Source organism: Aquarana catesbeiana, linkage group LG07 (assembly GCF_042186555.1).
Source record: "Aquarana catesbeiana isolate 2022-GZ linkage group LG07, ASM4218655v1, whole genome shotgun sequence".
Classification (NCBI taxonomy): Eukaryota; Metazoa; Chordata; class Amphibia; order Anura; family Ranidae; genus Aquarana; species Aquarana catesbeiana.
The window spans coordinates 141,098,752-141,125,910 of record NC_133330.1 but is presented as its reverse complement, the minus strand read 5'-3'; the positions used below and the strand labels follow the sequence as shown (position 1 = coordinate 141,125,910).

General features: G+C 43.7%; 1 protein-coding gene across 1 annotated transcript in view; it reads right to left on the bottom strand.

Moving 5' to 3' along the window:
* GUCY2C (guanylate cyclase 2C) overlaps positions 1-27,159 on the bottom strand; it is a 1,918,134-nt gene that overhangs the window by 91,037 nt on the left and 1,799,938 nt on the right. The gene's annotated exons all lie outside the window — the stretch shown is intronic.

Below are 27,159 nucleotides of genomic sequence, written 5' to 3'. Positions count from 1 at the left end.
ATCCCCCCTCCACCAAATCATTTGGACCAGTGCACAAAGCAAGGTCCATAAAGACATGGATGTGTGAGTTTGGGGTGGAGGAACTTGACTGGCCTGGACAGAGTCCTGACCTCAACACAACAGAACACCTTGGGGATGAATTAGAGAGGAGACTGTAGGTCAGGCCTTCTCGTTCAACATCAGTGCCTGACCTCACAAATGCACTTGGAAGAATGGTCAAACATTCCCATAGACACACTCCTAAACCTTGTGGACAAGAAGAGTTGAAGCTGTTATAGCTGCAAAGGGTGGGCCAAATGAGTTTTGAACCCAATACTAATACTGGGATGCCATTATAGTTCATATGCGTTTAAAGGCAGGCGTCCCAATACTTAGGCTAATATATTGTATATTGCTTGTGACACTGAGCATGGCTATGGACTTAGGGCTGGTTCACACCACAGAGATGCAGAGAACATGTGTGGGGCTGCCTGGTGGCTAAGTGGGTAGCAGTTCTGTCTAGCAGCACCTGGGATGTTGGTTCAATTCCCCAACATGCTAATCCTTGTGTTGAAGTTTATATGTTCTCTCTGTGTGGGGTTCTCACCACAATCCAAAGAAATGCTGGCATGTTATTTGTCTCCTGTCGAAATAGGTTCTAATGTAAGAAAGGTAATTTTGGACTTTTAGATTGGGAGCTCATTGCAGCCAGGGACTGATGTTAATGTTTATTAGCACTAATCATGCCCAGGGACTTGGACATTTCAAATTTTAGGGTTTACACTGCACGGGTACATATGCTTAGAAAACTGTTGCTTTGTTTATGTGGATGCAAATGGACTTTGGTCTTTGTCTTGTCGTTGGAGATTTGATGCACATAGCCAAGGGCTAACACAGTTGCGAATACTATTATGTGTTCCTGCTCATCAGGTGCAATCACTTTAGACATGAAGAGACAGATTGAAAGATACTGGTGGGCGTGTACTTCTGTTGGGTGTGTCAGTGTGCTAATAATACAACCTCTCTTATATAAAGGCCTGCAGTAGGGGGGTTCGTTTGGCCTGAGAAGGTCAGGTTTTTTGCTGTGATTTGTGGGGGAGAAGGAATGATATTGGGAGATTTGATGAAATTCTTGTGCATTTTTTCAACCAAAAGTGGGTTTATGTGGCCATGCTGTCAATGTTGTGCGTGTATTGTTCCTATCTGATCATGCAAACATCGTTTGGAAGCATCTGCTGACCTACTCTTTTTGATCTCGTTTAATCGTGTACACAGAAATGCAGCTTCCAGCAGAACATGGTCACCAATGTATGTATGTGTGGATTGTGGGCTGGTGGTGGGTGTTTTGAATAAGTCTTTTAATATTATGTTGGAATGCTTTGTAAGAATGACTGTTAAGTATGTTTCTATAATCTTGCAGATAAAAATGTGATGTGTTGTGTATACACTGAAATTAAAGCTGTGTCCACTCTAAGGTTTTGTCAAATTTTAGATTTTAAGCTCCTATAAGCAGGGCCCTTAAAATCCCATTGCTAAATGTAGCACCATATATCCTGTCCAAATTTTTTTGAAGCTAGTAAATGAATGTAATTTTTTTTTTTCTGCTGGTAAAATAAAAGTACATTATTGAGCTTTGTTGTGGTGTTTTTTGTTTTTTTTTCTTCTACTTTTTTCTCTTTAGTTTCTGTGGGTGGTGGTTTTGGGAAAGTGCAATATCTCTTATATTTTATTTCAATATGTATTTGTGCACCAAAAAATGAATCTCTTTGGCCTGGTTCACATTGATGCTACTTTGAAATTGTGCTACTTCACTTGAAGTAGCACGATTTCAAAGTAGCGAGGTCGCGTGATTTCAGATGCTACTTGATAGACATCCGTGTGGCTTCATACACAATTGTCTATTGAAGTCGCACCTGAGATCAGCCAAAGTAGTGCTGTAACTACTTTAACAAATTGGTGCGGTGCCACAAAAAAAAGTTTCATCAATTGGAACAGTGCCATTGCTGCCAATAGTCATGCGATTTGATCTCGCAAATCGCATGACAAATCGCTGCAATGTAAACCTAGGCCTCTGAACACCTGCAAGTTAATGATAAAGGTGTTATCTTTATATATAACAGCTGTGGAGAATTGCAGGTAATGAATTCAGCTGCTGGATAGGCAGTGTTGTATGTGTCAGCTTTAGTTCACATTGGTGCGATTTGACATCGATTTGACATGTCAAAGCGGTGACAATTGCACTGGTGGGACTTTGGGGTGCAATTTGTATTGATATCAGTGCAGAAACCTGCACAGATGTCTCTGAAATTCCCCCTGCAGTTGGGACTGACATGTGGAAATGAAAGTGTGTGATTTCAGCTGAACGATTTCCTCCCGCTGCTAACCCAGGGACACCATTTCTTATTGAACGCCTTTAAATATCATAAGTAGAAATACAAATTTGCATATATGCAAATAAACAAAAACAATAAAATTCTAATAGTGGTTGCGATTAAATATGCACAGCAGCGATCAAAAGAGTGTGGTTTCGCCTTCTGACCCAGAAGTAAGTAATTGTAATCACCCAGAAGTCCCTGTGCTGGTCAAGATCTCCATCTAGGTGGACATGGCGAGGTCCCTCTTTAGCAAAGAGGAGGTGCTGCTCATTTTCCGGATAAGGGTATGATATGTACTTGTGCTTAATCAATGCGGGGGTGGATGTGGTAGTTAGATTTGGTGTGGGTGGGGCTCATTGATTTGTTTGGCATCCCCATACATTTGCTTCTGGCCCATGTGCACACATCACTTCCTGCATTTTTTCTGCTGATGTAAATGCAAGTATAAATGAGAGCTCCTTTCTATTAAACTATATATGACTTGTTTCACAGTTGGGCGACTTTGGACCTCCGAGTTGCTTAACAAGTTGTACCCCATGATTCCCAATGATAACTAGGGATGGGCCAAACATCCCCCCTGTTCGGTTCGCAGCAGAACATGCGAACAGACAAAAAATTTGTGCAAACACCATTAAAACCGCTTCCCGCCCGCCGTGCACCAAATGACGTCCTCGGCTTTGAGCGGGGATATCTGAATGATGCCTGTAGCTACAGACATCATCCAGATATCATCTTTTAGAGCCGGTGAATCTGCACACCATAAGAATGATCATATAGGCACAGGGCGGGGCGTGATGACGTAGTGCGCATCACGGAGGGAGTGAGGTGAGAGTGCCGGCAGGAGAAGCGGACTCTCCTAGGATCCCCGAGGAGCGCACCCTCGGACGCCGCTGTATAGGGGACTACACGGACCTACGAGGAGGAAAGGCAGACTCCCCTGCACGATACAAAGGTAGCCCCAGTGGGGACCGGAAAAAAGAGCTCCTTACGCCGCTGTTGAGCGGATCGAGGAAAAGCGAAACCGAAAGTAAGGAGTGTGGCCGTAGGTGGATATGACAGCGTGCACAAGAGGTTTGGATGGCGCCCCCCTCCCCCCTATCCCCCCCCGCACCTCTCATGTGAAACACAGAGGATCAGGAACGAATCCTACTGACGCTCCAGAAGATGGTAATGTAGAATTTGATTGATCTATCCCTAGCTCTGTTTTTTCTGCTGCATGTCTCCCTGAGATGCCCCGAAATATGACTTAATTAAAAAAAAACAGGAGGTAAAAGGACGGTAATCAAAGGTATTGGAACATCGGAAGGGTTAAGCTGTGTGGAAGGGAATTACCTGTTAGCCTGTGTAAGGGGGAAACAAGGAATGCTATCCACTGTATAAGGGGAGAGGAGGTTTACAGAGGTGATGGAATTCCCCAAAACAGAAAGGATCCATCGAGTGGGAAGGTTATACAACTCAGAGTACCAAAGGCCGAGGGATGTAATAATAAGGTTTACTTATTATGAAGATAAGGCGACAATTATATCTAAAATGAGAAATAAACCCCAATTAAAATTTGAAGGGGCAGAGATCCAAGTGTTTACAGACCTCGCCCCTGAAACACTGGCAAGGAGAAGGCTCCTGAGACCTCTATTAGACCAGATGAGAGATTTAAATATAAAATACAGTTGGGGGTTCCCAGCATGCCTAATAGGTTTTAAAAACGGAAGATCAGCAAGATTGAGGTTCCCGGAAGAATTGAAGGACTTTTGCAGAAAACTGGAAATGAAAGAGCTAGAATTGCCGGGTTGGATAGAAGAATGATCTGGAGTGTGGGGAGGACGAGGGGGGGAGTTTAGGAGTTTAGGATTCAGGGGGAGGAGGGGAAACTAGAGGGGAAGGAGGAGAAAACGTGGACACTGGACTACCCCTTTTCGGCTCAAAATATCATGCGCGAAGGGGGTAGGGGGCACACTCAGACTTCCACCTCAACAAAAGATTTGCCAGCTCCATGGTATCCATGGTACCAGGTGAATGGGGGGGCCAAGAAATGGCTGAGGGGAGGGGGGGAGGAGGGGAGGGAGGGGGGAGGAGGAAGGGGGGAGGGAGAAGGGGAACTCTGTGCACAAGGAAGAGAAAAGGGAAGAAAAAAGGATAAAGAAAAAAGAAGGGAAAGGAAAGTCAGTGTTGGTTTAGTAATGCAGTTCCAACAAAAAATCCAGAGGAGATGAGGAAGTTGAATTTTTTGACATACAATGTAAAGGGCCTTAACAATCCTATGAAGAATCACAAGATCTTGGGGGAATTGGAGAGATACAAAGCTGAGGTTGTGTTCCTCCAAGAAACCCATCTAACGTGTTACTCAAAGATTAAGTTATGGTCAAAAGTTTTTCCAAACTGGTTTTATGGGGATTCAATAACAACAAGAGGGAGAGGAGTGGCAATTGGAATAGCTAATGGAGTGAATTTTAAAGTAAAGGAGAGATTGGTGGATCCGGGAGGGAGGTACATCTTTTTGAAGGGCTCTTTGGAGGGATGGAAGTGTACCCTGGCCAATGTATACGCACCGAATATAGAGGCTAGTGGATTTCTGGTGAAAACACTGGAAAGACTAATGGAATTTAAAGAAGGGGGTCTGATTGTGATGGGAGACTTCAATCTATGTATGGTACCGGAAGTAGACAGCACGTCCCGTGCGCCGGGGACAATGAACGAGAGATTGAGAAATCTGAAACGTAAGCTACATTCCTGTCAACTGGTAGACATTTGGAGGATTATGAATCCAAATAAGAAAGATTTCTCGTTCTACTCCCCGGTGCATGGGACGTACTCTAGGATTGATTATATATGGATTGAACATTCGCTCCTAGACAGAGTGGTGGAGTCTAAGATAGAAGCCACTACTTTGTCAGACCACGCTCCCGTTAGGATGGCCATGCAGGTCTCAGAAACCCAGAGAAGGCGAGCAGGCTGGAGATTAGAGGAAGATCTCTTACAAGAGGTAATAAATGTAAAGATTATTGAACAGGAACTTAATCACTATTTTCAAATAAATGATACCGGAGAAATATTGGGGTCCTCCCTTTGGGAAGCCCATAAGGTTTATATTAGGGGGATATTTATGAAAATGGGAGTTAGAAGGAAAAGAGAAGCAAAAGAGCAAATCAATAAACTAACGGTAGAGACATATAACTTGGAACAGGAGCATAAGGAAGGATTGGGTCAAGATAAGAGAATATATCAAAAGTTAGTCCTAAAAAGGGAGGAGCTAAAAGATCGTATGGATATAGAAACAAAAAAAGCATTTTTTAAGGTAGGAAGGGAAAACTATCAAGGAAGAAACAAGAGCAGTATATTTCTGGCAAAAGTATTGAGAAAGAAAAAAATCAGAAATTATATAGAAAAAATCCAAAATAGCAAAGGAGAAATGGTCCATACAACGAGGGAAATAGGCGAATCCTTCAGAGATTATTATAAGGACTTATATTCAGTAGGCAGAAATACAAAGCAGGACGGGGTACAGCAAAAGAAGATAGCAGATTTCCTAACGAAAGCTAACCTCCCTAAATTAACAGAAATTGATAAAGATAATCTAGATAGCCCAATAACAGTAGATGAGGTAAATTAACTGCATTAACTGAATCAGCAGCAGGGAAGAGTCCTGGTCCGGATGGATTCACTAATGCTTATTATAAAAAATTTAAAGATATTTTAGTCCCGAGACTCTGCGAATATATGAACGGCTTAGGAATAGATTTTGAGCTAAGCAGAGAGGCCCTCAAAGCTGAGATCACGGTCATTCCAAAAGAGGGAAAAAATGTCACGATCTGTTCAAGTTATAGACCTATATCTCTTATAAACACAGACGTAAAATTGTATGCTAGAGTATTAGCGAATCGCTTGAAAGAATGAGTGAATGGATCCATCCGGATCAAGTGGGGTTCACCCCTAAGAGAGAAGGGAGGGATAATGGGGTTCGAGCACTCCTTCTGCTGCAGCATATCAGGGACAAGGGACCCCCAGGTCTACTCTTGTCTATAGACGCTGAAAAAGCATTTGACAGAGTAGACTGGGGGTTCATGTTCCAAACCCTCAAATACATCGGAATGGGCCCGAAAATGATAAACAGGATAAGAGCTTTGTATAGTCATCCCACGGCCGCAATAAAAATTAATGGTACCCTATCAGAGACATTTGTGATGACAAATGGGACAAGACAGGGGTGCCCCCTGTCCCCTTTGCTCTTCGTCCTCTCCCTGGAGCCTCTGCTGTCAGTGATAAGGAGAGATCCGGATATTGGGGGTTTCGGGGTAGGGGACGAGGAGCATAAGGTCGCGGCATTTGCCGATGATATTTTGCTCTTTATTTCCAAGCCGAGAATTACTATGCCAAACATACTTGAAGTATTCAGAAAGTATGGGGAAGTGTCAAACTTCAAGATAAATTTGGCAAAATCAGAAATTCTAAATATTAACTTAGACAAAGAGGAGGAAAGTAAGCTAAAAAAGGAGTTTAACTTTATATGGAAAAAAGAAATAAAATATTTGGGCATAAAGCTAGCAAATACATTGGGGAAGATATATAAAGCAAACTTCATTCCATTGCTAGAGGAAATAAAAGCTGAAAGTAAAAAGATAATAAATAAACCATTTTCGTGGCTTGGACGCATAAACGCCATAAAGATGATATTATTACCTAAGATCATATATAAGCTACAGATGCTCCCACTAGATATCCCTCAATATTATTTTAGAAAACTCAAATCAATTATTATGAAAACAGTCTGGAAAAATGGAAGGGCGAGAGTGGCGTTTGATATATTAAAACAGGAAAAAAAGAATGGAGGCCTGGCGATGCCGGATATACAGGGCTATTACAAAGCGATATTGGTGTCTAGGGCGATTGAATGGAACAGAGAAAATAAACAGAAAAGATGGGTGAAAATAGAAAATAGTTTGAGTAAAGCACGTTTAGGACACATGATTTGGAATCCCCCACATTATAGAGTATTAGATAGCAACACACACGCACTGACAAAAGTAGTTTTGAGAACTTGGGACAGGGTATATACACAAATAAATAAGGAATATAATTCCCCCTTAATCTCACTGTGGGAAAATGACTATTTTGCACCGGGGAAAAAGGAAATTGGTGGGGGTTGGATAAAAAATGAAAGAGTAGTGTTGAGAGACATAATAAAAGAAGGGAAGATAGTTGCATTTAATGAATTAGAGCACAATAAAGAAACATGGGTGTTAGATCGTTGGAGATACCTTCAGCTAAGCCATTTCGTCAACCGACTCCCTCAGCCAATAAGGTCAGGGGAGGAGCTATCAGAACTGGAAAAGCTATGCATGCTAAATAACACCAAAGGTTTAATATCCAAAATTTATAAAATAGGATTGACGATGGGTAGCGGGAAGGTACCACCATTTGTCACAAAGTGGGAAAAAGAACTAGGAGTGCAGATTGATAGCAATAGGTTAAGGAAAGTAATGGAACTGGTCCATGGTTCGTCGATGGACACCAATGTCGCTGAATTAAATTATAAAATCTTATCGGGCTGGTACGCCACCCCAGATAGAACTTGTAAATTTCAAAAGGATAAAACATCAGAATGCTGGAGAGGATGTAAAGGCATAGGCAATATGGCCCATATATGGTGGGATTGCCCTGGAATTAAAAACTACTGGGTAAAAATCCTGAGCTATATCAAAGAAATAACTAAGACAGAAGTAAAGGCAGACCCCTGGTTAGTATTACATCATGGAATAGAAGGGGAGGTAAAAAAGTATAAAAACTCTCTAGTCCCACACCTGTTGAACGCGGCAAAAAAGATCATTCCAAAAAAGTGGTTAAAGGTAGAATGCCCATTAATATGGGAGTGGGTGGATGCAGTGGAAGATATTCGATTTATGGAGGAAGGAAGGTATGGAGAAAAGGCTGCAACAGTAGGGGAAAACAGATGGCAAAGCTGGAAGGACTTTAAAAATTCATGGAGTATTACTGAGGGGCTGAACATTAGATTTGAATATAGAGGGAGATATTAGATAGTTGTGCACAGAGGTGGGGGGGGGAGGTGGGAGGGGGCGAGGGGGGGGAAGGGGGGGGGAGGGAGGGGGGTGATGGGGAAAATAAGAAGAAGATCTTTTGGATTAATTTTGTATTGGATTTAAGATAAATAAATGTTTTGTATACCCGCATAGAAGCTACACATGATGTGAAAAAAAAAAAAAAGAGACAGAAATGACACTGATAAAGTGGAGGAAGTCTCTAATGGAATCACTGAGGTGGCTAAAAAAAAAAAAAAAAAAAAAAAGAATGATCATAGCAGCTGTTCCACCGCTTGATCGTTCTTACGGGAGGCGAGTGGGGACATTCCCCCCCACTCCCGTGCTTGTACCGACTCACCGCTGCGGTGAGTCGGTCACAGGATCTGCCAGCCCTGGATGTTTAGCATAGAGATTTCCGGCGGACCAGATGGTCGCCGGAGTCTCTATGATCGTTCGGAGGCCGGGCGTGATGTTATGACATCACGCCTGGCCTCTGTATTGAAAAAAAACGGCGCAGCTTCGGCTGGGAAGTGGAGATTGTTTTGTTTTTTTTTTATTTCAGGCTTCTAAGCCTAGAGGTGAGATGTGGGGTCTTATTGACCCCACATCTCACTGTAAAGAGCACCTGTCATGCTTATTCCTATATCAAGGGATGTTTACATTCCTTGTAATAGAAACAAAAGTGATCAAAAAAATTTTTTGGGGAAAAAAAGTGTCAAGCTAAAATAAAAAAGTAAAATTAATAATAATAAAAAAAAATTTACAGCTCCCCTGTCCCCGTGAGCTCGCATGCAGAAGCGAATGCATACATAAGTCCCGCCCCTATATGAGAACGGTGTTCAAACCACACATGTGAGGTGTCGCCACGAACGTTAGAGCGAGAGCAATAATTTTGGTCCTAGACCTCCTCTGTAACTCAAAACATGTAACCAGTAAAAATTATTAAAGCGTCGCCTAAGGGGATTTTAAAATAGCGAAGTTTTTCGCCATTCCACGAGCGTGTGCAGTTTTGAAGCGTGACATGTTTACTCCACGTAACTCCATCTTTCACATTATGCGAAAACATTGGGCTAACTTTTTTTTTTTTTTAAAGCCCAAAACTGTTTTTTTTCCTAAAAAAACGCATTCGAAAAATTGCTGTGCAAATACCGTGCTAGATAAAAAGTTGCAATGACTGCCATTGTATTCTCTAGGGTCTCTGCTAGAAAAAATATATAATGTTTGGGGGTTCTATGTAATTTTCTAGCAAAAAAATTATGATTTTTACATGTAGGAGAGAAATGTCAGAATTGGCCTGGTAGGCAAGTGGTTAAAGTCTATAGGACACGAACATGAATAATCAAAAGTGCTAATTTTAAAGGTTAATGTGCAAGTTATTGTCATAAAAAGTGTTTAGGGACCTGGGTCCTACCCCAGGGGACATGTATCAATGCAAAAAAGTTTTAAAAATGGCTGTTTTTTTCGGAAGCAGTGATTTTAATAATGCTTAAAGTGAAACAATAAAAGTGTAATATCCCTTTAAATTTCGTACCTGGGGGGTGTCTATATTATGCCTGTAAAGGGGCTCATATTTACCGTGTTTAGAACAGTCTGACAGCAAAATGACATTCCAAAGGAAAAAAGTAATTTAAAATTACTTGCGGCTAATAATGAATTGTCGGTCCGACAATACACATAAAAGTTTATTGATAAAAATGGCATGGGAATTCCCCCACAGGGGAACCCCGAACCAAAATTTAAAAAAAAATGGCGTGGGGGTCCCTCTAAATTCCATACCAGGCCCTTCAGGTCTGGTATGGATATTAAGGGGAACCCCGGCCAAAATTTAAAAAAAAATGGCATGGGGTCCCCCTCAAAATCTATACCAGACCCTACAGGTCTGGTATGGATTTTAAGGGGAACCCTGCGCCAAAACCTAAAAAAAAAATGGCGTGGGGTCCCCCCAAAAATCCATACCAGACCCTTATCCGAGCACGCAACCTGGCAGGCCGCAGGAAAAGAGGGGGGGACGAGAGAGCGCCTCCCCTCCTGAACTGTACCAGGCCACATGCCCTCAACATTGGGAGGGTGCTTTGGGGTAGCCCCCCAAAACACCTTGTCCCCATGTTGATGGGGACAAGGGCCTCATCCCCACAACCCTTGCCCGGTTGTTGTGGGGGTCTGCGGGTGGGGGGCTTATCGGAATCTGGAAGCCCCCTTTAACAAGGGGACCCCAGATCCCGGCCCTCCTCCCTGTGTGAAATGGTAAGGGAAAAAAGTGTCAAAAATGTTAAAAATGACAAGAGACGGTTTTTGACAATTCCTTTATTTAAATGCTTCTTCTTTCTTCTATCTTCCTTCGGTTTCTTCCTCCATCTTCTTCTTCTTCTGGTTCTTCTAGTTCTTCCTCTGGTGTTCTTGTCCGGCATCTTCCTCTGCGGCATCGGTGTCTTCTTTCCTTCTTCTCCTTGGGTCACTCCGCATCCATGATGGCATGGAGGGAGGCTCCCGCTGTGTGACGCTTCTCCTCTTCTGACGGTTCTTAAATAATGGAGGGCGGGGCCACCTGGTGACCCCGCCCCCTCTGACATCACGGGGAATGCCACATGGAAGTCCCCGTGCGTCAGAGGGGGCGGGGTCACCCTCCATTATTTAAGAACCGTCAGAAGAGGAGAAGCGTCACACAGCGGGAGCCTCCCATCATCGTCGGATGTGGAGCGGCCCAGAAGACTCCGGCACCGCGGAGGAAGATGCCGGATGAGAACACCGGAGGAAGAACCAGAAGAAGAAGAAGATGGAGGAAGTAACCAAAGGAAGATAGAAGAAAGAAGATATAAGAAAGAAGAAGCATTTAAATAAAGGAATTGTCAAAAACTGTCTCTTGTCATTTTTAAAATTTTTGACACTTTTTTTTGTGAAATGTTAGGGGTACTTTTGTACCCCCTTACCATTTTACACAGGGGTGGCCAGGATCTGGGGGTCCCCTTGTTAAAGAGGGCTTCCAGATTTCGATAAACCCCCTGCCGCAGACCCCCACAACCACCGGGAAAGGGTTGTGGGGATGAGGCCCTTGTCCCCATCAACATGGGGACAAGGTGTTTTGGGGGGCTACCCCAAAGCACCCTCCCAATTTTGAGGGCATGTGGCCTGGTACGGTTCAGGAGGGGGGGCGCTCTCTCGCCCCCCCTCTTTTCCTGCGGCCTGCCAGGTTGCGTGCTCAGATAAGGGTCTGGTATGGATTTTTGGGGAGACCCCACACCATTTTTTTTTTTTTATTTCGGCACGGGGTTCACCTTAAAATTCATACCAGACCTGAAGGGTCTGGTATAGATTTTGAGGGGGACCCCACGCCATTTTTTAAAAAAAATTTGGCTGGGGTTCCCCTTAATAATCAAACCAGACCTGAAGGGCCTGGTATGGAATTTAGGGGGACCCCCCACGTCAGGACCCGGGTCTCCAAACACTTTTTTTATGGCAAAGAACTTGCATATAAGCCTTCAGTGAGAACTTTGGATTTTGCGGGTTCGAGCCCCATTGACTTCCACTATTCCAGCATATGTGATCTGACAGGCATTATTACCGCAATAGTGCTGCTTTCCATTTGCATTAGCGCTGACTTTCTGAGAGTTGAAGTCTTTCTGGCCTTTTTTGAGAATTATTTTTTGGTACTGCAGGAGAATTTTATGGCGCTATAGTAAATGACCCCCGTCGTGTCATTGTCGCTGTTTTTAACTAAAACTTTATGGAATGCCAAGTCAGCTAATACAATGTGAACATAAGTGTAAAAGATATAAATATTATATCATGAAATGTTTCACTTTTATATGTACTGAAATGCTCATATTTGTCTTTTTCAATATATTTTTCTTGAATAGAATTGTCGCTAATTTACACCCACCCTTGAGGAAGGCGGTTTATTTACTCCGAAAAGCGTCGGGTGCAAGAGCATTGTTTCAAACATTGTATACATATCAATGTAAAACTGCCTAACTCGCATTCCAAACAATAGATGTTATAACACTACTATGTTTTTACTGCTTGTACTTAATAAATTATATTTGTACTAGACATACTTTTTTATATATTTTTTCTTTGTACATGCCTAAAAGGTCCACCACTAGGGGATCCCTTCTGTTCAGTTCGAATTTTGGATGTGGCACAAAAATACAGTCAGCTGCCGATCTATGTTAATTCTTATGAATATCCCTGGCAAGGACCTGGAAGAAACCCAGGGTCTCTATCCAAGCGACAAAATGCAAGATCTCCTGGATAATGACCCAAGAACAGATGACAGCAACTCTCCTAGACAGGACCCAAAAGTTTGTAGCCATATGGGACCCTTGGGTGATATACACCAGGGTCTCACTATATCCTGGTCATATTTCGCCCTAAACAGCCTTTCTAGAGGTGACCTCCCCAGCCCCCCCTCCCCCCACTCTTTCTTTTCTCCTTCTCTTCTCTCCTTCCTACCCTCTACCTGGTAAGCCCCTGACGTGAAGGGGCATCAAGGGCTGATACCTGTTATTTAGCACAAGACAAACATATACTGGGACTGTAGAATGAAGACATCCCCAGGAATAGAGGTAGCCTCGACAAGCGGAAAGGATGCCTCACAAGTAGCCTGAGTACAGGGTCTGGGTACGCCTCCATATATATGTAAGGGCGAGAAGTTTGGAGATGATCAAAGGGCCCAGCAAGAGCTGAATGGGTCGCAGTGAGATCCCAAGGGGGTGACCCGTGAAGCTCTCTGGTGCTCACTTGGTATGAGACTCTCCCGATCTTTCCAGAAGCAACTCCCATCGTCCCTATCTTACATCCTCGAGCTAACTACATTTCTTTGTTACATTGTTTTAACAAGGTTGTTCCCTATAGATCTCTGAAACATCTTCAGTAGATATTTAACTTAAAGGTATTAAAAATCCCAAGCCGTGCTCTTTTATTCAGTTTTTTGATTGCTGATGTACTATATATGCCTTTGTCCTTTCTGATAGGGTCATGTTGGCCCAGGTTATAAGATAACGACTGTATAATGATCATTTGTACTTTTCTCTTAAAATTCTCAATAAAAATATTGAAAGAGAAAAAACAAATCCTTATTCAATCCACCACAACCAGTGAATCACCATATAGAGGTATTTAAACAATTAGTGTTAAAAGATTTGCGAGGAATAGAACTGAAAAAGAATACTAATTCAAGATATATCTGAGAGGGTATTGAGGCTCTGGAAAAAAGAAAAGATGTGCTAATAATACGTTCGGCAGACAAAGGAGGTGGGGTTGTTATACTCGATAAGAGCTTCTACCACTCCCAACTATCTAATATGTTGATAGATACTGATACGTATAAATTACTCAAAAAATATTAGACTTTGGAATATAGAAAGGATTTGAATAATTTGATAGATTATGCATATTAAAATGTGTGTTATAAAAGAAGGAGAAGAAATATTTGGTACCTAGCTATAATAGGATTCCGACAATATACACATTGCTAAAGATTCATAGGCATTCATTGAATCCTCCAGCGAGGCCAATTGTAAATGGTATTGGTTCGATAACATCTAGAGTGGGCCAATATTTGGATCACTTTCTCCAAACCAGTGTTAAGACTACAAAGGCATATCTCAAAGATACAACCAGGAATTACAAAGACCTGCACAGATGTATTTCTGGTAATAGCAGCTGTAGCATCTCTGTACGCTGCTATTCAACATGATGGTGCTATGGATGGCACTAGACTTTTGTCTGTCACATAAATATTTTTGGTTCAAAGGTAAATTCTATACCCAAACAAGAGGTGTGGCTATGGGTGCAAAGTTTGCGCCGAGTATAGCCAACCTCTTTATGAGTGAATGGGAGGATAGGTAATCTTTGGGAAGAGAAAAAAGGAAATCCTTTTTCTTACAAAAGGTATATACGTGACCTGTTCCTCATTTGGGCTGGCACGGAACATTCTATGGGGGAATTAAATATGAACTCAAATAATATTAAACTGGACTTCCACTATAGTAGGGAAAGTGTTAATTACCTTGACGTGACTATAATGCTACAGAATAATGCTACAAACGTTTATTTTAAAGCAACAGATAGGAAGTTATTTACCAATAAATAGAGATCATCACCCTTTGTGGTTAAAAAACATTCCGAAGGGTCAGTTTATGTGAGTTAGATGGAACTGTACCTCAGATGACGACTTTATAGGTCAAACACAAATAATAAAGGAACGTTTTGAAGAAAAAAGTATAAGACTTTATTCCTGGATAAAGTGATTGAGGAAGTAGAGCAAATTTCACAGGAAATTTAAATGGGAAAGTTAGATCCAAGGATAATAAGCATGAATGGGGCTTTATCATCAACTTCCATATGCAATATAGAGAAGTGGAAGATATTTTTAGGAAATATTGGGGTGTTTTAAATTTGAATAAAGTTTTACATAAGGTTTTACCAGAAAACCCTGTATTCATACATCCTAAAGCACTGTCTTTTGGGGACAAGATAGTAAAAAAAGTTTTAAACCCCCCATACGACCACAGATGTTTTGACATACTCCTGGATTCTACACCTGTAGGAAATGCAAGGCATGCCAGCAAGTGAATACCCATATAAGAGGACTTACGAGATTTACCTCAACAGGGAATGGACGAGAATTTGTTATTGAAGATTTTATTACCTGCAACTCTACACGTACTCTATACGTGGTTTATGCAGTCCAATGTCCACGTGGTTTATTGTACATTGGGAGAACAAAAAGAACACTATGCAAACACATTTCCGTGCATATATATAACCCTATATATGTATAGGGTTTAAAGACCATTACACAAGTCATTACACTTTAGACATAATCACAAAAGGGACCCTTCTGGTTTAAAGTTTTGGGGTATTGTTAAAATGCAACCCCTATGGTGAGGAGGACACAGGGTAAGAGAACTATGAAAATGTGAGACCAAAAGGATGTTTTTAACAGATACATTAAGCCCAAAAGGTATGAACATAGAATTGGACTTAAACTGTTTTATCAGCGATTATTGATTTTATTATTGACATTTATCTTAAATGTGCATGTGAGATTGTTCATTTTATTCATGTAGAGTTATAGTATTTTTTCTTTTTTTTTATATTTATGATTTAATTTTCTGTTTAGAATTTTAGGGTTATTTGAGTTATCAACTTAGGTTTATAATCAATATTGGGTAAGATGTTATCATATATAAATTATGTATGTATTTTAGTTGTTAAATACTAAGCTGAATGGAGTATGTAATACAGTGAGGGAAAAAAGTATTTGATCCCCTGCTAATTTTGTACGTTTGTCCACCGACAATGTAATGATCAGTCTATAATTTTAATGGTAGGTTTATTTTAACAGCGAGAGACAAAATAACAACAAAAATATCCAGAAAAATGCATTTCTCAAAAGTTATAAATTGATTTGCATTTAATGAGTGAAATAAGTATTTGACCTCTTTGCAAAATATGACTTAGTACTTAGTGGCAAAACCCTTGTTGGCAATCACAGAGGTCAGACGTATCTTGTAGTTGGTGACCAGGTTTGCACACATCTCAGGAGGGATTTTATCTGACGTTTGGTAACTCGAACAATCAGCTCCTTCCACACATTTTCTATGGGATTTAGGTCTGGAGACTGGCTAGGCCAATCCAGGACCTTAATGTGCTTCTTGTTGAGGCACTCATTTGTTACCTTGGCCATGTTTTTTGGGTCATTGTCATGCTGGAATACCCATCCACAGCCCATTTTCAATGCCCTGGCTGAAGAAAGGAGGTTCTCACCCAAGATTTGACGTTACATGGCCCCGTCCATCGTCCCTTTGATGTGGTGAAGTTGCCCTGTCCCCTTAGCAGAAAAACACCCCCAAAGCACAATGTTTACACCTCCATGTTTGATGGTGGGGATGGTGTTCTTGGGGTTAGCAATCCTCCTCCTCCAAACATGGTGAGTTGAGTTGATGCCAAAGAGCTTGATTTTGGTCTCCTCTGACCACAACACTTTCACCCAGTTCTCCTCTGAATCATTCAGATGTTCATTAGCAAACTTCAGACGGGCCTCTACATGTGCTTTCTTGAGCAGGGGGACCTTGCGGGCGCTGCAGGATTTCAGTCCTTCGCGACGTAGTGTGTTACCAATTGTTTTCTTGGTGACTATGGTTCCAGCTGCCTTGAGATCATTGGCGAGATTCTCCCAAGTAGTTCTGGGCTGATTCCTCACTGTTCTCATTAACATTGAAAGTCCACAAGGTGAGACTTTGCATGGAGCCCCAGACCAAGGGAGATTGACAGTTATTTTGTGTTTCTTATATTTGCGAATAATTGCACCAACTGTTTTCACCCTCTCACCAAACAGATTGGCGATGGTCTTGTAGCTCATTCCAGCTTTGTGTAGGCCTACAATCTTGTCCCTGACATCCTTGGACAGCTCTTTGATCTTGGCCATGGTGGAGAGATTGGAATCTGATTGAATGATTTCTTCTGTGGACAGGTGTCTTTTATACAGGTAACAAGCTGAGATTAGGAGCACTCCCTTTAAGAGAGTGCCCCTAATCTCAGCTCGTTACCTGTATAGAAGACACCTGGGAGCCAGAAATCTTGCTGATTGATAGGGGATCAAATACTTATTTCACTCATTAAATTGCAAATCAATTTATGACTTCTTTTAAATGTGTTTTTCTGGATAATTTTGTTGTTATTCTGTCTCTCACTGTTAAAAAAAAACTAACATTAAAATTATAGACTGATCATTTCTTTGTCAGTGGGCAAATGTACTAAATCAGCAGGGGATCAAATACTTTTTTCCCTCCATTGTTTAATAGAATTTAGTCAGCAATGTGCTATAGTATATTTATAATATCGCAAACAACTGAAATGTTGATTTTTGGTGCATTCATTTAGCTCGTAGGGGCAATTCTGATACACCGTTGTGATTAAAGTGCGATGGCTGTGTGTCCCCAGTTAATTTTGAATGTATGACTGGTGAGGAGTCATCTTTTCCCGATCAGAGGTTTCAGGTGGTCTGAGGGTTAATGTGCCCAATGACAGCACATAAACAGAGTAAGCAGAGTTGTGTAGCCACTCCCTTTGACCAAGTTGATGAAACGCATTAGGTCGTGTCTACACGGTTACTCTGCTTGTCTGTCAAGCGTGGAACTCGACCCGGGTATCACCACTATCTTTCAATTCAGAGGATAGGTGAGAGTTACACACGCTAACAGACGTTTGCCTGTTACATGCTATTGCTTTTTATTCAGTTTGTAAGTGCAATATGTAGGCATTTTTTAAAATGGAAATAAATCTTTTAAATGGAATTATGCTATGTGATCATTTCTTTCCTTTGGTATCATCGTTGATGAGTTGCGGAATCTGCACCAGTGTTTTCAACCTTGGAGCTTAAGAGGTAGTCCTTACCATGATCCGCTGACTAGAGAAGGAGATATTGTATCTTCATTAATCTGAAGGCTTGGTTACATTTGAAATTTGGTGAGCAGTGCTGCACGAGGTGTGGTGACGGGAGGATCATTTTACAACCTTGGTTTCCTGGATGAATTGCCATATTATTTATCACTCACCTTTCCTTGTTTTGATTCTAAGGACAGTGTGGCTGTTTATACCCAAGGACATTATTGAGCTGTATTTAATTTTAGCGTTGCTAATGCGGGTATTTCCTTTGGAGGTTCTAGCGTCTTTATTAATCTTTATTATAACGTTTATTTGATACCAGCAGCTAATGGGTCTTTTACCTTTTTTGCGTTATCTATGAGCGCTGAGGGAAAGAGGATACGTGTGTATTTTTTACGGTTCACTTTGTTTATGCTTATGTTATACTTACCTGCTCTGTGAAATGGTTTTTCACAGAGCAGCCTGGATCCTCCTCTTCTCGGGTCCCTCTTAGTTGCTCCTGGCCCCTCCCTCCTGTTGAGTGCCCCCACAGTAAGCAGCTTGCTATGGGGGGCACCCAAGCCAATCCGCAGCTCCGCATGTCCATTCAGACACAGAGCCGCAGTTCGGACCCACCCCCTCTCTCTCCTGATTGGCTAACTGACTTTGAGAGCAGCGGGAGCCAATGGTGCAATTGCTGTTTCTCAGCCAAACAGGAGTGAGATCCTGGATGGCCAAAACACTGGTGTACATTGCTGGACAGAGATTGGGCTCAGGTAAGTATTAGGGGGGCTGAGGGGGGTTGCTACACACTGAAGGTTTTTTATCTTAATGCATAGAATGCATTAAGATAAAAAAAAACTTTCTGCATTTACAACCACTTTAATGTTTCAACTAGCATTACTAAAATCACTACTTCCATCCAAAATATATATTTTTTTAATATTTTGCTTTGGTACATGCCGCCCAGGGCAGTGCCCTGCCTTCCACGTTTTGTAGGACATGCACAGCTCAATCGTCACATGAGAATTGTGCTAATACAAGAATCCATAGATGCCATATAGCTAGAGGAGCTCACAGAATAATGTCCCAGAAAGATGCCAGTCCTGACTGCAATATGGCTGGAGTTACTTTAATTGAAGTCACTCTTGTAACATACCTGTAAGATGTCTTTAAAAATGGCCCTTTGGCAATTATACCAGTGTGGCTGCAGACAAGTGTTTAATATACCTCTGTTTTTTGCATACAAGGGAATTCCCCTTTACATGCTGTCAGGGTAACTGTGCTAGCAGAAGTGTCTCTTAACTGAAAAGACACAGGTGAAATGATTCTGGTGAGGAGCCATATAAGACCTGTAGATAGAAGGCTGGCTAACGTTTGTCAGACTAGGACTAGAACAAAGACCACAAGGTACCCATGGTTTGGAAGATGAATGGAAAAAATGTCCTGAGAAGGAGGCCAAGGGATACTGTACTGAGGTGGATATGTGGAGATTAAGAGAAGGTGTTCATTACTCTAGCAGCATGTGTCTTCTCACAAACTGGTCAAACAGAGGCAGGTAATATGCAAAAGCAACACTGTCCATTACTGTGAAAAGAGAAAGACGACACTGGGATAGCCAGTTCTGGCTGAAAGGGAGTCATACATAACTCCCAACAGTCCCGGGGTCCCGCGGATCTGGGCTGGAGTCCCAGATCCCAGTGCCGAAACAAGTTCTGATACTGGGCTCCACTCAGAGGGAGTATCCTCATTGCAGCCAGCCCCCTCCCCAGTATCCTGGCAACCAATGACAGCAGCAGGATGCAGAGTGGCTCTCCCCCCCAGCTCCGCACCCCGACTCCTGGCTTCAAGTTATTCCTGTAAGTAAGGTAAGAGCGGGGCCGGGACAAATGGTAGACAAGTTCTCTGGAGGCAGTGGCATCACTGTAGGTGGTGCAGCTGATCACCCCCACTTGTTCTCCTGAGGCCACACTGTGACAGGGGCACAGCTGTGGGCTGCATGTTCTACAGAGCCTGGCTCTCCCTCAGTCAGGACCGGAGCGGCTATGAGTGTGTGACAGGGAGTGAGGCAGAGCGGGCTCTCTGTGTTCCCCCTCCCCCTTTCTCCGTTCAGCACTCATGGAGATCAAAGAGACAGAGTGGGCTGTGTGTGCATTCTTCTTCCTCACCCTTCTATCAGCAGCGAGGGTGGGGATTAATAAAGCAGTGGCAGGACTGAGCAACTTGCAGAAGGGGACACTGAGTTGCAGGCAGTGTGTAGTAACCTCTAGCAACCAAATAGTGGTAATGTGTAGTAACCTCTAGCAACCGAATGGTGAGTGGTAATGTGTAGTAACCTCTAGCAACTGAATGGTGAGTGGTAATGTGCAGTAACCTCTAGCAACTGAATGGTGAGTGGTAATCTGTAGTAACCTCTAGCAACCAATCAATGAGCGGCAATCAGTGAGCAGTAACCTCTAGCAACCAAATGGTGAGCCGTAATGTGTAGTAACCCCTAGCACATGTCTTGGCGCACAGATCAGCGTGCCAGCACCAACAGCATCATTTACAGAAGCCAGCTTGGGGTGCACACCATGACCGTGCACTGCCAGCCCGAAACTTGCCTGTCCAGCGTCTGCTATATGGGAAAAAAATTATTTGGATTGCTTTTCAGAGAGCATTTGGCAGGTGATAAAGTGGTGTTGTATCGCCTCTTCCCCACCTGCTTTAACCACTTCAACCCCACATTAGCATGCTGCAATCGTGTGCATTGCACACTGTTGTAGGATACTTGCAGAGCAGCGCCATTCACTTGAAAGGGTGATGTTCAACAGAGGGTATAATGCCGCAGCTGTAAAGAAAAGCATTGTGGATACAGTATGTATACACCCGCTGGTGCTGCCTCTGTAGCCAAAGGGGATAGTGGTAGAAGCCCACAGGGGATGCCAGATTATCCCCTCCCAGCCAGCTTAATTTAAGCACACCAACTTTTTGCCGTGGCACGCTACGCTTGCCACAGGTCAATCTCCCCCCTAAATGTTCCCCATTCTCAACTCCAAAAGTTGGGAGATATGGTCATGGGTAGCTCAGCTGAGGTGTTCCAGTCAGTGCTCCTCTTGTGGAGACAGTGTGCTGGCTGGAATTGTGTGTCCAGTCTTGTCTGGCCTGGCCCCATAGGAGCTCTGACCAGGCTAATGTCTGATGGAAAGAGAATGGGACACTGCTTTGCAGAGACCATGCCCAGCCTAAGCTGGACACCTACTGTAAATAGGTGGGAGGCATATTTTGGTGTTGTGGCTGTGACAATCAGAAGCAAACTCTTGTGAGAATAAACACTGTGTGAAGTTACATTTTGATGAAGAATAAAAGTGGGCAGGAACCCACTGATTGTGCAATCTCTGTACAATCGCCTTCAGACTTGCCAAAACTACATTATAGGAGGACACAGCTATCTATCTCCAATCACTCTGTATTCAGTCAGGCAGGCTTTTGACCTCTGCCGGGTTAGCCCCCCCATATCAAAATTCTTGAAAAAATCTTATGCAGTTTGTTAGAGCTTTGTTAGATCAGGTTAGATCAACCGTTGTTTGCGTTAGATCTCACACAGAAGAAGCAATATTAACAGTTATTTGCTGGGGGGGCTAACCCGTCATAACCCCCCTCCCCCCTTATCAACAAATTGACCAAATAGTTAGCTATTTTGGAAGCCATTTGTTAGATCCGGTAAGATCAAGTGGTTTTAACGTTAGATCTCACATAATTAGGGACTTATTAAGATTAATTAATCACTAATTAGAGACTTATTAATGAGGGGGGCTGGCCCTCCTTATCAAATGTTCTGGCTAAAAATCATTCAGGCTAGTAGATATTCATTAGATCAAGTGGTTTTAACGTTAGATCTCACATCATTTCAGAGATATTCCACATCAAAATAGAGATATTAGGTGGTACATATGGACGGGTTAACCCCCCCTTATCAAATTTTCTGTCCAAAAATAATTCAGGCTAATAGATATTCATTAGATCCAGTAAGATCAAGTGGTTTTAACGTTAGATCTCACATCATTTCAGAGATATTCCACATCATAATAGAGATATTAGGTGGTACATATGGACGGGTTAGCCCCCCCCCCCACATGCAATTTTCTGGCCAAAAATCATTCAGGCTAATAGATATTTATTAGATCCGGTAAGATCAAGTGGTTTTAACGTTAGATCTCACATAATTTCAGAGATATTCTGCATCAAAATAGAGATATTAGGTGGTACATATGGACGGGTTAGCCCCTCCTTATCAAATTTTCTGGCCAAAAATCATTCAGGCTAATAGATATTCGTTAGATCCAGTAAGATCAAGTGGTTTAAACGTTAGATCTCACATCATTTCAGAGATATTCCATAAAAAATAGAGATATTAGAAGGTACATCCATCTTCAACCGTCTCTGGATGGTCTCTGGAACCTTCTTTGCATGGTTCTTCAGCGAGTGCCTGTAGTCTTTCCTCACACCTCCGTTCACCTCCCTGCCTCATGGTGATCTCTCCACAGACCAACAAGCTTAAGTCCTTAGCTAGTCCCCCCTTCTTGCAAAGCAGGCTGGGCTTGGTAGTTCCACCCCCTCTAGAAATCAATGGGGCTGTATCGTGATGAGACTTCAAGTTCCGTGGTCCTCTGCTGCTGCTTGATTGGCTCCCTCTCCCTGCCAATAGGGTCACAGGAAGAGGAGAGGTAGGGAGGGAAATCCCCCACAGGGACTGACAGGCGTGTTCTCCCTCAGTGAGTGCCTGTGTCAGTGTCTATTTAGTCAGGCGGTCGCTGGCAGGAATGGCGGGAGGTGCAGGACCATGGGTGATAGAGTAGCCACCGCTACACACTCCTCCCCCCCCCACCAAAGAACTTTTGGTCCGACAAATTAGGTAAAGAGTCTGTTACATGCTTTTGATATACACATGGAAAAAAAAAACAGGTTAGTGTGCACAGGAAACCATACAATTTATATCTGCATAAAACCCTGGCAGAGGAACATCCCACCAATTAGCATAGGAGAGGAGGTTGTCCTGCCTACAGGCCACCTTAACTGGAATGGCCCAGCTAGATGTGCCAGGGGGTGAGTGTCAGAAACCAAGAAATCAGGCCGAGACAGAAGTACAGTTAAATCACACTTGTTTAATAATGAAAGTAAAAAGAACAAACGTAGTCAAAACATAGCCAAAGTTTTGTAACCGGAATGGATAGTCAGCCAAGCCAGAAGTCAGGGATCAATGTAGTGGAACAGCAAGCAAGATCTGGAGTCAGAAGGGATGTCAGCAAAGCAAGTCTTGAACAGGATCGCAGGAGATTGCTTCTGTGATGTTGACCAAGGCGAAGGCAGAGATCCTCTGGACTTGACGGCTTAAGTAGGCAGGACTGACGAGCAGGATATCATCAACAGCTGAGTAACTGTGGAGAGATAGGAGCTGGCAATCATCCAACAGCTGAGCGGCCAGCTCAGAGAAGGAAGGGCTGAGGCCAGCCCTGACAGTGAGTTGGGATTATCCACCACCAAATCTGCAGTGGAAGGGTCAGTTACTTCAAGAGTCCTTTTTGCAATGAGAACGACCTCCTCAGAGCTTTCACCCAAAGTATCATATGTTAGTCTTTTGGGCGGGTGAATAACCCTTCGCTCTCGCTGTTCTTTCGGTTCTGGGGTTACAGGCACACTGGTCTCTTCTTCTTCCTGCATATCAGCTTCAGCTTCCTCAATGAAGGCTGGAAAGTCTTAGGGGTCTGTTGTCAGCAGGGAAGATTGAGGGTCTTCCAACTCTTCAAAAGGTGGACTTTGAGGTACAAACTCAGGAGCCTCTGGGCTGAGAGTCACCTCAGTCACCTTGGGAGGAGAAGAAAGGGGGGTGGCATGCCCTGGCATTTGAGATGGCCACAGACAATCTTTCTCTTCATCCTCGCTGTTTTCATCTTCAGCAAGGGGTACAGAGTGAGATCTAATCACTGGCCAGGATCTTTGAGAGGTCATGGGTGTGCATTGTAAATCTGGCTGTGGTGGCACATGAACTGCTTCTGACAGAGGCAACAGATGATTGTGATGCCAAGTCTTCAGCGGGCCTGTGCTTCCCTCTGGCCAGATTTGATATACTGGGTGTCCTGCCAGATGCTTGCAAATGACATAGGGCTGCGACTTTCAGTGGTTAGCCAACTTGTGCTTTCCAGGGACACCCAGGTTTCTCAGCAGTACCTTGTCATCTGGCTGTAGGTCCTGCACTCGTACCCTGAGGTCAAAGTTTATTTTGTTTCTCTGTCCTCAGGCATATGAGGCAGCTTGAGCCTTATCATAGGCGGTTTTCAGACGTCTCTGCAGGCGATCCACATACCCTCTGTGGGAAGTTGCTGAGGTATGGTCGAGGGATGTGCCAAATGCCAAGTCTACTGGCAGCCTGGCTTACGGTCCGAACATCAAACTATAGGGAGAGTAACCTGTGGCATCATTGGCGGTGCTGTTATAAGCATGCACAATAGCCACTATATGCTTGCTCCAGTTCTGAGCTGCTTTTGTTCTGAATTTAGAGTTCCAAGCATATCCAGGAGGGTTCGGTTGAATCTCTCTGGTTGAGGATCTCCTTGAGGATGATACGGGGTGGTTTTAGACTTCCTGATGCCCAACAGGTCTAAAAGTCTCTTGATGAGACTACTCTTGAAATCTCTCCCTTGATCAGAGTGGATGCGTTGGGACAGACCATAGTGCACAAAGAATTTCTCTGTGAAGATCTTGGCCACCACTGATGCTTGTTGGTCCCTCGTGGAAAACGCCTGGGCATACCGAGTGAAATGGTCAGTCACTACCAGGATATTTCCCTGCCCGCTCAGATCAGGCTCCAAGCACAGAATGTCAATGCACACCAGCTCCATGGGTCCCTGACTCTGAAGATGGTCCATTGGGGCAGCTTGGTGGGGCAAAGTCTTCCATTGGATACATCTGATTCAGGAGTGGCAATAGTCCTCAACTTCAGCCTGCATGCAGGGCCAGTAGAACCAGTCCTTCACCAGGAGAAAAGTCCTCTTGGGCCCTAGGTGGCCATGGTTGTCATGTAGATGTCAGGGCTGGGCTCAGCCCTTCCTTCTCTGAGCTGGCCGCTCAGCTGTCGGCTAATTGCCAGCTCCCATTTCTCTCCACAGTTACCCAGCTGTTGTTGATTCTGCTCGTCAGTCCTGCCTACTTAAAGTCATCCAGCTCACTTGATCTCTGCCTTCGCCTTTGTCAACATCATAGAGTCTTTCTCCTGCTTTCCTGTTGAAGACTTGCTAGGCTGACATTCCTCCTGGCTCCTGATCCTGCTTGCTGTACTACTACGTTTATCTCTGGCTCTCTGACATTTGCTTGGCTGACTACCCGATCCGGTTACTGAACTCTGGCTTGTTTTGACTACGCTTACTCTGTTTACCTTATTATTATTATTATTATTATTAAACAAGTGTGATTTAACTATACTTCTGTCTCTGTCTGATTCATGGTTCCTGATAGAAGGGCAGCTAATACTGTCTCCGTATGTTTTTCAGGTAGGAATAGCTGCCAATTTTCTTCAGAATCGTCAGAGGGGCCCCTTCGGTAGACCAAACCTCTGTGCACCTGAAACTGATCCCACTCTTGATGCAGCAGATGGGTTTCCTTCGGGGAGTCAGTGAGGAGCAAGTCAGGGGGTTGGCCCTCCAAGGCCTTCAATGCCAAGCTACAGGGAGGGTCCTCCAACTGGTCCCTCTGCAGGTCTTTGACAGCTTGGGCAGACCTTCATCCCCGACTTGGGAGACATTGCAATAACATCTGGGGACACCAGAGGCTGACATTCCAACCTCTTCGATCCTGGATCCTACTCCAGGTTGATGTTCTGCTCCTTGACAAAAGGCTCGTACCCTTCAGGTGTCAACTGGGCCTATTCTTCTGGAGGGTCTTTGGAACAATGGAGCCTTCTTGACAAAGCATCCGCGTCTTGTTTCCCGATACTTCAGGCTGAAAATAAACCCTGATAGAGCAGCCAACCATCTGTGACCCGTGGCGTCCAACTTGGTGGTAGTGAGGATGTAAGTGAGAGCATTGTTGTCGGTCTTGATCACGAACTCCGCTCCATACAGGTAATCCCTCAGCTTATCCACCACCGCCAACTTCAAAGCCAGGAACTCAAGTTTGTGCATGGGATAGTTCTTCTCGACAGGGGCCAAGTTCTGACTCACGTAGGCAACAGGCCGTAGATGGCAGTCATGCTCTTGATATAGCACCCCACCTAACCCATCTTGACTCACGTCAAATTGTAGCTCGTATGGCTTGGCTGGATCTGCATTGGCCACGACTGGAGCTGTTGTTAGGCTTCACTTCAGCTGCCTAAAACCTCTTCACACTTCGGAGTCCATTGTTCCTGAATGGACTCTCTGGGTTTTCTGGGCCCTCCAGCTGGTGTGACAGGCTTTGCCAGATCAGGGTCAGCATCTTAGCGAATCCCTTGACAAATCTTCTGTAATAAGAGCAGAATCCCAGAAATGACCTAAGCTCAGTCACGTTGGTAGGCCTCGGCCAGGAGGTAACAGCTTCCAGCTTCTGGAGGTCAGTGGCCACTTCATCAGCAGATACAATGTGACCAAGGTAGTTGACCGAGGGATGATAAAACTGGCACTTTTCCAGGGACAGCTTCAACCCCCTCATCATGGAGTCTCTTCAGGACCTTCTGCGCAAACTCTTCGTGCTCTTCCAGGGTCTAGCTGAAAACGATGATGTCGTCTAAGTATACACCAACACCTCAATCAGTTTCATGTCACCCACGGTCTTCTCCATTAGCCTTTGGAAGGTGGCTGGGGCACCAGACACGCCTTGATGCATACGGTCAAATCCAAAGATCTCCTCCGGGGTAATGAAAATGGTCTTCTCCCGATCCTCAGGGTGCATGGGGATTTGGTAATACCCACTCTTCAAATCCAGCATGCTGAACCACTTTGCTCCTGACAGGCTCTGCAAGGCATCTTCTATCCTTGCGGTGTTATATTGGTCAGGAATGGTCCTTTGGTTCAGCGTCAATACCCAGCCTCAGTGACCCATTCTTCTTCCGTACCACCACTATTGGGGAAGCGTATAGACTTTGGGACTCTCGGATGATACCTGCCCTCTTCAACTCTGCCAGTTGTTCATGCAGATCCTCCAAGTCCCCTAAAGGAATCCATCAAACTCTTTCCCTGAATGACTTATGCACTTGAAGAGATCCGGTATTGGGCACTTTTTGCACACCCTACATCAAATTCACTCTTTGGAGAATGCAACCTGCCATCTCAGGAGCTGAGTCTTGGCCCTTTCTTTCCATTCAGGCAAAAGGGGAGTATTCTTCGGATAGAGCTCCTCCACAGAGATCCCATCCTTTGCTCCCCCCACCAAATCAGACGGAGGGACTGGGGTGG